This window comes from Arachis stenosperma, chromosome 7, assembly GCF_014773155.1.
Source record: "Arachis stenosperma cultivar V10309 chromosome 7, arast.V10309.gnm1.PFL2, whole genome shotgun sequence".
NCBI lineage: Eukaryota > Viridiplantae > Streptophyta > Magnoliopsida > Fabales > Fabaceae > Arachis > Arachis stenosperma.
Genome location: NC_080383.1, coordinates 51531576 through 51541794, shown reverse-complemented (window position 1 = coordinate 51541794; position 10219 = coordinate 51531576). Strand labels below are relative to the sequence as shown.

At 39.3% G+C, this 10219-nt stretch overlaps 1 non-coding gene across 1 annotated transcript; it reads right to left on the bottom strand.

Moving 5' to 3' along the window:
- Nucleotides 1-1530: 1530 nt before the first annotated feature.
- LOC130942684 (small nucleolar RNA R71) lies at nt 1531-1638 on the bottom strand. The gene has a single exon (XR_009071247.1). It is a non-coding gene; the product is annotated as a small nucleolar RNA R71 (small nucleolar RNA).
- Nucleotides 1639-10219: the final 8581 nt, after the last annotated feature.

The following is a 10219-nucleotide window of genomic DNA, read 5'->3' as shown; positions in this document are numbered from 1 at the left end:
AAAAATTTTATAAAATCTTAAAATCAAAAATATTTTTATGTTTCTTGTTTGAGTCTAGTGTCTAATTTTAAGTTTGGTGTCAATTGCATGTCTTTATTCTTCTAATTTTCGAAAATTACATGCATTATGTTCTTCATTAATCTTCAAGTTGTTCTTGATGATTTCCTTGCTCTGATCTTTAAATTCTCTTGTCTTGAGTGTTTTGTTGTTTCTCATATGCATTCTCAATTTGTTAGTGTCAATAGTATACAAACTTCTAAGTTTGGTGTCTTACATGCATTGTTTATTTGATCCTAGTGGCATTTTGATTATTCCTCATCATTAAAAATTTAAAAAAAAATTTTTAATTTGTGTCTTTTCAAGTCAATAATACAGAGAATTGAAGATTCAGAACATGCAGCAGAGGAATTACACAGAAAAAGCTGGGCGTTCAAAACGCCCAGTGAAGAAGGAAAACTGGCATTTAAACGCCAGCCAGGGTACCTGGCTGGGCGTTTAACGCCAGGATGATACAAGAGGGAAGATTTTGTTTTTAACTCAAAAAAATTTTTCAAGTTTTCATAATTTTTCAAAATCAAATCTTTCTCAATCATATCTTTTCAAAACCATAACTCTTCAATCATATCTTCTTAATCACATATTTTTCCAAATAATTTTCAATCTTTTTTATTTCTAATTTCAAAATCTTTTTCAAAAATCACTTTATTTCTTTCCCAACTTTAATTTTCGAAAATCATTCTTCAATTTTTCAAAATTTCTTCAAAATCTTTTAATTTATTTTCGAAAATTCTTCCCCTCTTCTCACATCCTTCTATTTAAGGACTAACACTCTTCCACTATCAACAATTCGAACTCTATCTCTCTTGATAAGTTTGAATTCTTCTTCTTCTACCTCCTCCTTCTATTCTTCTTTTCCTCTGACATCTCAAGGAATCTCTATACTGTGACATAGAGGATTCTATATTTTCTTGTTGTCTTCTCTTTCATATGAGCAGGAGCAAAGACAAAAGCATTCTTGTTGAGGTTGACCCTGAACCTGAAAGGATCTTGAAGCGAAAGCTAAGAGAAGCTAAAGCACTACTCTCTGTAGAGGACCTAACAGAAATTTTCAAACAAGAAGAAGACATGGCAGCCGAAAACAACAACAATGCCAACAATGCAAGGAAGGTGCTGGGTGATTTTACTACACCTACTCCCGACTTCTATGGGAGAAGCATCTTTATCCCTGCCATTGGAGCAAACAACTTTGAACTTAAGCCTCAGTTAGTTTCTCTAATGCAACAGAATTGCAAGTTCCATGGACTTCCATTGGAAGATCCTCATCAGTTTTTAGCTGAATTCTTGCAAATCTGTGACACTGTCAAGACCAATGGGGTTGACCTTGAGGTCTACAGACTTATGCTATTCCCTTTTGCTGTAAGAGACAGAGCTAGGATATGGCTTGACTCACAACCTAAAAAAAGCCTGAACTCTTGGGAAAAGCTAGTCAATGCCTTCTTGGCAAAGTTCTTTCCACCTCAAAAATTGAGTAAGCTTAGAGTGGAAGTCCAAATCTTCAGACAAAAGGAAGGTGAATCCCTCTATGAAGCTTGAGAAAGATACAAACAATTGATCAGAAAGTGTCCTTCTAACATGCTTTCTGAACGGAGCATCATAGGTATCTTCTATGATGGTCTGTCTGAACTGTCCAAGATGTCATTGGACAGCTCTGCTGGAGGATCTCTTCATCTGAAGAAGAAGCCTGCAGAAGCTCAAGAACTCATTAAAATGGTTGCAAATAACCAATTCATGTACACTTCTGAAATGAATCCTATGAACAATGGGACGAATCAGAAGAAAGGAGTTCTTGAGATTGATACTCTGAATGCCATATTGGCTCAGAACAAAATATTGACTCAGCAAGTCAATATGATTTCTCAAAGTCTGTCTGGAATGCAAGCTGCACCAAGCAATACTAAGGACGCTTCATCTGAAGAAGAAGCTTATGATCCTGAGAACCCATCAATGGAAGAGGTGAATTACATGGGAGAACCCTATGGAAACACCTATAATCCTTCATGGAGAAATCATCGAAATCTCTCATGGAAGGATCAACAGAGACCTCAACAAGGTTTCAACAACAATAATAGTGGAAGAAACAGGTTTAGCAATGGCAAGCCTTTTCCATCATCTTCTCAGCAACAGACAGAGAATTCTAAGTAGAGCCACTCTGACTTAGCAACCATGGTCTCTGATCTAATCAAAACCACTCAAAGTTTCATGACTGAAACAAGGTCCTCCATTAGAAACTTGGAGGCACAAGTGGGTCAGCTAAGTAAGAAAGTTACTGAACTCCCTCCTAGTACTCTTCCAAGCAATACAGAAGAGAATCCAAAAGGAGAGTGTAAGGCCATCAACATGGCCGAAATTGGAGAGGAGGAAGAAGCAGTGATCGCCACTGAGGAAGACCTCAATGGACGTCCACTGGCCTCCAATGAGTTCCCTAATGAGGAACCATGGGAATCTGAGGCTCACACTGAGACCATAGAGATTTCATTGGATTTACTTCTGCCATTCATGAGCTCTGATGAGTATTCTTCCTCTGAAGAGGACGAATATGTCACTAAAGAGCAAGTTACTAAGTACCTTGGAGCAAAGATTACCTCAAAAGAGACAGGACCCGGGAAAGTTCTCAATACCTTGTACATTAGGCACCATGACCTTCGAGAAGGCTCTGAGTGACCTAGGGTCAAGCATAAACCTCATGCCTCTCTCTGTAATGGAGAAGCTAGGGATCTTTGAGGTACAAGCTGCAAGAATCTCACTAGAGATGGCAGACAATTCAAGAAAACAAGCTTATGAACTTGTAGAGGCTGTTTTGGTAAAGGTTGAAGACCATTACATCCCTGCTGATTTCATAGTCCTAGAGACTGGGAAGTGCATGGATGAATCCATCATCCTTGGCAGACCCTTCCTAGCCACAGCAAAGGCTGTGATTGATGTTGACAGAGGAGAATTGATCATTCAAGTGAATGAAGAATCCTTTGTGTTTAAGGCTCAAGGATATCCCTCTGTAACCATGGAGAGGAAGCATGAAGAGCTTCTCTCAAAACAGAGTCAAACAGAGCCCCCGCAGTCAAACTCTAAGTTTGGTGTTGGGAGGCCACAACCAAATTCTAAGTTTGGTATTGAACCTCCACATTCAAACTCTAAGTTTGGTGTTGGGAGGTTCCAACATTACTCTAAACATCTGTGAGGCTCCATGAGGGCCCACTGTCAAGCTACTGACATTAAAGAAGCGCTTGTTGGGAGGCAACCCAATGTTATATTTATCTATTTTCCATTGTTATTTTATGTTTTCTATAGGTTGATGATCATGTGAAGTCACAAAAATAATTGAAAAAGCAAAAACAGAATGAAAAACAGAAAGAAAAATAGCACACCCTGGAGGAAAAGCTTGCTGGCGTTTAAACGCCAGTAAGGGCAGCAAATGGGCATTTAATGCCCAGTCTGGCACCATTCTGGGCGTTTAACGCCAGAAAGGGGCACCAAACTGGCGTTTAATGCCAGAAAGGGCACCAGACTGGCGTTTAATGCCAAAAAAGGGCAGCAGCCCGACGTTTAACGCCAGGATTGGCAGAAAGGGCGTTTTACACGCCACTTGGTGCAGGGATGAGCTATTCTTGACACCTCAGGATCTGTGGACCCCACAGGATCTCCACCTACCCTACCATTCTCTCTCTTCTTCACCCATTCACCAATCACCTCAATACCTCTTCCCCAAAAAAACCCCTCACCTATCAAATCCCACCATTCTCTCCACCCCTATATAAACCCTACTTAACTCCTTCATTTTCACACAACCTAAACACTACTTCTCCCCCTCATCCGAACCACAAAAGCCCCCTCCATCTCCTCTATTTCCTCTTCTTCTACTCTTTTCTTTCCTCTTTTGCTCGAGGATGAGCAAACCTTCTAAGTTTGGTGTGGTAAAAGCGTTGCTTTTTGTTTTTCCATAACCATTTATGGCACCTAAGGCCGGAGAAACCTCTAGAAAGAGGAAAGGGAAGGCAAAAGCTTCCACCTCCGAGTCATGGGAGATGGAGAGATTCATCTCAAGGGTGCATCAAGACCACTTCTATGAAGTTGTGGCCATGAAGAAGGTGATCCCCGAGGTCCCTTTCAAACTCAAAAAGAGTGAATATCCGGAGATATGACATGAGATCCGAAGAAGAGGTTGGGAAGTTCTTACCAACCCCATTCAACAAGTCGGAATCTTAATGGTTTAAGAGTTCTATGCCAATGCATGGATCACCAAGAACCATGATCAAAGTGTGAACCCGGACCCAAAGAATTGGCTTACAATAGTTCGGGGGAAATGCTTAGATTTTAGTCCGAAAAATGTAAGGTTGGCATTCAACTTGCCCATGATGCAAGGAGATCAATACCCCTACACTAGAAGGGTCAACTTTGATCAAAGGTTGGACCAAGTTCTCAAAGACATTTGTGAAGAAGGCGCTCAATGGAAGAGAGATTCAAAAGGGAAGCCGGTTCAACTGAGAAGGCATGACCTCAAGCCCATGGCTAGGGGATGGTTGGAGTTTATCCAACGCTCAATCATTCCCACTAGCAACCGGTCCGAAGCTACTATAGACCGGGCTATCATGATTCATAGCATCATGATTGGAGAGAAAGTAGAAGTTCATGAGGTTATATCCAAAGAACTTTATAAGGTGGCGGACAAGTCCTCTACCTTGGCAAGGTTAGCCTTCACTCATCTCATTTGTCACCTCTGTAATTTAGTTGGAATTAACATAGAGGGAGACATCCTCATTGATGAGGACAAGCCCATCACTAAGAAGAGGATGGAGCAAACAAGAGATCCCACTCATGGACATGAGGAAATTCGTCATCATGAAATCCCTGAGATACCTCAAGGGATGCACTTTCCTCCACAAAACTATTGGGAGCAAATCAACACCTCCCTAGGAGAATTGAGTTCCAACATGGGACAATTAAGGGTGGAGCACCAAGAACATTCCATCCTCCTCCATGAAATTAAAGAAGATCAAAGAATCATGAGAGAGGAGCAACAAAGGCAAGGAAGAGACATTGAGGAGCTCAAGCACTCCATAAGATCTTCAAGAGGAAGAACAAGCCGCCATCACTAAGGTGGACCCGTTCTTTAATCTCCATGTTCTTTATTTTTCTGTTTTTCGAAAATTATGCTTTATGTTTTATTTATGTTTGTGTCTTATGATCATTAGTGTCTTAGTGCCTATGCCTTAAAGTTATGAATGTCCTATGAATCCATCACCTTTCTTAAATGAAAAATGTTCTTAATTGAAAAAGAGAAGAATTGCATGAATTTCAAATTTTATAACAGATTAATTATTTTGATGTGGTGGCAATACTTTTGATTTACGAATGTATGCTTGAACAGTGCATATGTCTTTTGAATTTGTTGTTCATGAATGTTAAAATTGTTGGCTCTTGAAAGAATGATGAAAAAGGAGACATGTTAATGAGGATTTGAAAAATCATAAAAATGATTCTTGAAGCAAGAAAAAGCAGTGAAGTCAAAAAAAAAAAAAGAGAGCAAGCAGAAAAAGCCAATAGCCCTTTAAACCAAAAGGCAAGGATAATAAAAAGGATCCAAGGCTTTGAGCATCAGTGGATAGGAGGGCCTACAGGAATAACATCCTGGCCTAAGCGGCTAAACCAAGTTGTCCCTAACCATGTGCTTGTGGCATGAAGGTGTCAAGTGAAAACTTGAGACTGAGCGGTTAAAGTCGTGATCCAAAGCAAAAAGAGTGTGCTTAAGAACCTTGGACACCTCTAATTGGGGACTCTAGCAAAGCTGAGTCACAATCTGAAAAGGTTCACCCAGTTATGTGTCTGTTGCATGGATGTATCCGGTGGTAATACTGGAAAACAGAGTGCTTTGGGCCATGGCCAAGACTCATAAAGTAGCTGTGTTCAAGAATCATCATACTTAACTAGGAGAATCAATAACACTATCCGGATTCTGAGTTCCTATAGAAGCCAATCATTCTGAACTTCAAAGGATAAAGTGAGATGACAAAACTGTTCAGAGACAAAAAGCTAAAAGCCCCGCTCATCTAATTAATATTGATCTTCATAGATGTTTTTGGAATTCATTGTATATTCTCTTCTTTTTATCCTATTGATTTTCAGTTTCTTGGGGACAAGCAACAATTTAAGTTTGGTGTTGTGATGAGCGGATAATTTATACGCTTTTTGGTATTGTTTTTAGTATGCTTTTAGTATGTTTTAGTTAGTTTTTATTATATTTTTATTAGTTTTTATTTAAAATTCACTTTTCTTGACTTTACTATGAGTTTGTGTGTTTTTCTGTGATTTTAGGTATTTTTTAGCTGAAATTGAGGGACCTGAGCAAAAATCTGATTCAGAGGCTGAAAAGGGCTGAAGATGCTGTTGGATTCTGCCCTCCCTGCACTCGAAATGGATTTTCTGGAGCTACAGAAGCCCAATTGGCGCGCTCTTAATTGCGTTGGTAAATAGACATCCAGGGCTTTCCAGAAATATATAATAGTTTATACTTTGCCCGAGATTTGATGGCCCAAACAGGTGTTCCAAGTCAGCTCAAGAATTCTGGCGTTTAACGCCGGAACTGGCACAAAAGTGGGAGTTAAACGCCCAAATTGGCACAAAAGCTGGCATTTAACTCCAAAAGCATAAATTTTAAAAACATGCAATTAACACCAAACTTAAAAATTGACTCTAGACTCAAACAAGAAACACAAAATATTTTTGATTTTATGATTTTATAATTTTTTTTTGGATTTTTTTTCGAAAATTAATTTTTTTGAAAAACAAAAACAAAGAAAAAAATTTTTTGAAAGATTTTTGAAAATTTTTTGAAAAGAGAATTACCTAATCTAAGCAACAAGATGAACCGTCAGTTGTCCAAACTCGAACAATCCCCGGCAACGGCGCCAAAAACTTGGTGCACGAAATTGTGATCATCAACACTGGCGCCAAAAACTTGGTAGCGATCTCAAACGTGAATCACACTTTGTCACAACTTCGCACAACTAACCAGCAAGTGGATTAGGTCGTCAAAGTAATAAACCTTACGTGACTAAGGGTCGATCCCACGGAGATTGTTGGTATGAAGCAAGCTATGGTCATCTTGTAAATCTCAGTTAGGCTGATTCAAATGGTTATAGTGGTTTTCGAAAATAATAATAAATAAAGCATAAAATAAAGATAGAGATACTTATGTAAATCATTGGTGGGAATTTCATATAAGTGTATGAAGATGCTGTGTTCCTTCTGAATCTCTACTTTCCTACTGCCTTCCTTCCTTCCTTCTTACTCCTTTCCATGGCAAGCTGTATGTAGGGCATCACCGTTGTCAATGGCTACTTCCCATCCTCTCAGTGAAAATGGTCCAATTGCTCTTGTCACAGCACGGCTAATCATCTATCGATTCTCGATCATGTTGGAATAGAATCCATTGATTCTTTTGCGTCTGTCACTACGCCCAACAATCGCGACTTTGAAACTCGTCACAGTCATTCAATCACTGAATCCTACTCGGAATACCACAGACAAGGTTTAGACTTTTTGGATTCTCAAGAATGGCCGCCAAAGGGTTCTAGCTTATACCACGAAGATCCTGATTAAAGAATCCAATAGATACACGCTCGTTCTAAGGTAGAACGGAAGTGGTTGTCAAGCACGCGTTCATAAGGATGGATGATGATGAGTGTCACGGATCATCACATCCATCAGGTTAAAGTGCAACGAATATCTTAGAACAAGAATAAGCTGAATTGAATAGAAAATAGTAGTAATTGCATTAAAACTCGAGGTACAGCAGAGCTCCACACCCTTAATCTATGGTGTGTAGAAACTCAACCGTTGAAAATACATAAGTGATGGTCCAGGCATGGCCAAATGACCAGCCCCCATAAACGTGATCAAAGGATAATAAGGTAATCCAATAATAATGCAAAGATGTCTAATACAATAGTAAAATGTCATATTTCTACTAGACTAGTTACTACGGTTTACAGAAATAAGTCTAAATGCAGAAATCCACTTCCGGGGCCCATTTTGGTGTGTGCCTGGGTTGAGCTTGAGCTTTACATGTGCAGAGGCTTCTCTTGGAGTTAAACGCCAAGTTGTAACGTGTTTTTGGCGTTTAACTCTGGTTTGTGACGTGTTTCTGGCGTTTTACTCCATAATGCAGCATGGAACTGGCATTGAACGCCAGTTTGCGTCGTCTAAGCTTGAACAAAGTATGGACCATTATATATTGTGGGAAACCTGTATGTCTACTTTGCAACGCCATTGAGAACGCACCATTTGGAGTTCTGTAGCTCCAGAAAATCTATTTCGAGTGCAGGGAGGTCAGAATTCAACAGCATCAGCAGTCCTTTGTCAGCCTCCTATCAGATTTTTGCTCAGGTACCTCAATTTCAGCCAGAAAATACCTAAAATCACAAAAAGCACACAGACTTATAGTAAAGTCCAGAAATGTGAATTTTGCATAAAAATTAATGAAAACATCCCTAAAAGTAGCTAGATCCTACTAAAAACTACCTAAAAACAATGCCAAAAAGCGTATAAACTATCCGCTCATCAACACCCCTATGTGAACGCACACGCCATGTTTCTTAAATTTTGCCTTGTTTTTAACTATTTCACCTTCCCTACGAGGTTTTAAGCTTCTATAACATCTTTTTAAGATTTTTGGTCATATTTTTGGATACTCAAGTATTGGAAAAGATTTAAGGGTTTTAGCCGCTATTAATTGGAAAATTTAGAAAACAGAGGGTTAGGTTTCTGGCGTACTGAAAGTGGTCCAATATTATGTGGTGAATGGTTGATGGATGAGATGAGAATTAAGGAACTATTGAGTTTGGAACTGAAATGTGAATGAGCAGTGGATTGAAAAGAGTCGAGGACTCTGAATAAAGTGATGGATCCATCTTGTACTAAAAATGTCTTTGAAAACCACTACACTATTTTTTTTTATTGAGATTATGAGACGCTATGCACCCGGTCGGGGCCGAGGTTGGATCCCGCCTGTCGAGGTAGTGGCGGCGGCGTAAGGGCGGAGGTTTATCCCGCTTGCGTTTTAGATGTGAGGTCAGTGGCAATAGATCCCGCTCGCATCCCTTCGGATAATCAGAGCGTACAGGCGCAAAACCCTGGATAGTGATTCGAGCACTATATCTCGGGGGTTTCTACACCATTAATCCGAAGAGCAATATCTCCATGGAGATGTGCCGGGTTGGTAGTTGAACCGACAATGTAATATCACAGCCAGTAGGACAGACATTCATCATATGCATTTTCTATCTGTTTGTATGCTTTGCCGACTTGATATTGTTTTCCCTATCTGTATAACATGTCTAATTGCTATTTGTATTATTTGCTATATATGCTTCTACTTGTGTTTTACTTTTGTTTTACTTGTGCTTTTACTGGGATTGAGGAGGTTCAGAAGGTGGTGGCGATGGGATCGCCTGGCGGATCGGTTGGTGAAGGCTGTGGGACAGCGGTATTTGATTAGAGTAGAAATCCCCTAAGATAGATTACCCTTTTATGGTACTATGGTTTAAGTTTTGTTAAGGTTTTACTTATTATGCTTATTTGGTTTAAAATGCTTTAAGCTGGAATTCTTGTGATGGATATGGAGTCTAGGATTGCCTTTGGCGTCCCGGGGTCTTACATCCTACATCACTGGGTGTTGTTACCATACTGAGAACCTCCGGTTCTCATGCCATATTTCTGTTGTTATTTTCAGATGCAGGTTGCAACCCACCTTGGTGAGTTGTTTGGTTGGTGACAGAAGCAGAGGATCTGGATACCTTTTGAGTCTTTTTTATTTATTTTGTTTATTTATATATATCTCTCACTTTTGTATTTTTATTTTGGCCTAGAGGCTTGTATTTGAGAGAGAACAAAACTTGTATAAGCCATTTTAAACTTCAGTTTCCTCTTATTTATATATTTGGCTAGCTGGCTTAAACTCCGCGAGCCGTGACTAGTTTCCTATGATATTACACTATTATACTATTATTTTTGTTTATATCACATCTGTTCCTTGTGCTTTAAGTTAGACGCTTCGTTAGTTCGTTTTGCACTTTTAAATTTTGTTTTTGAGCTATATCCTTTATCAGGCTTTTAAATAATATTATTCCTTCTATATATCATATGTACAAGTTTAGAACTATCGTAA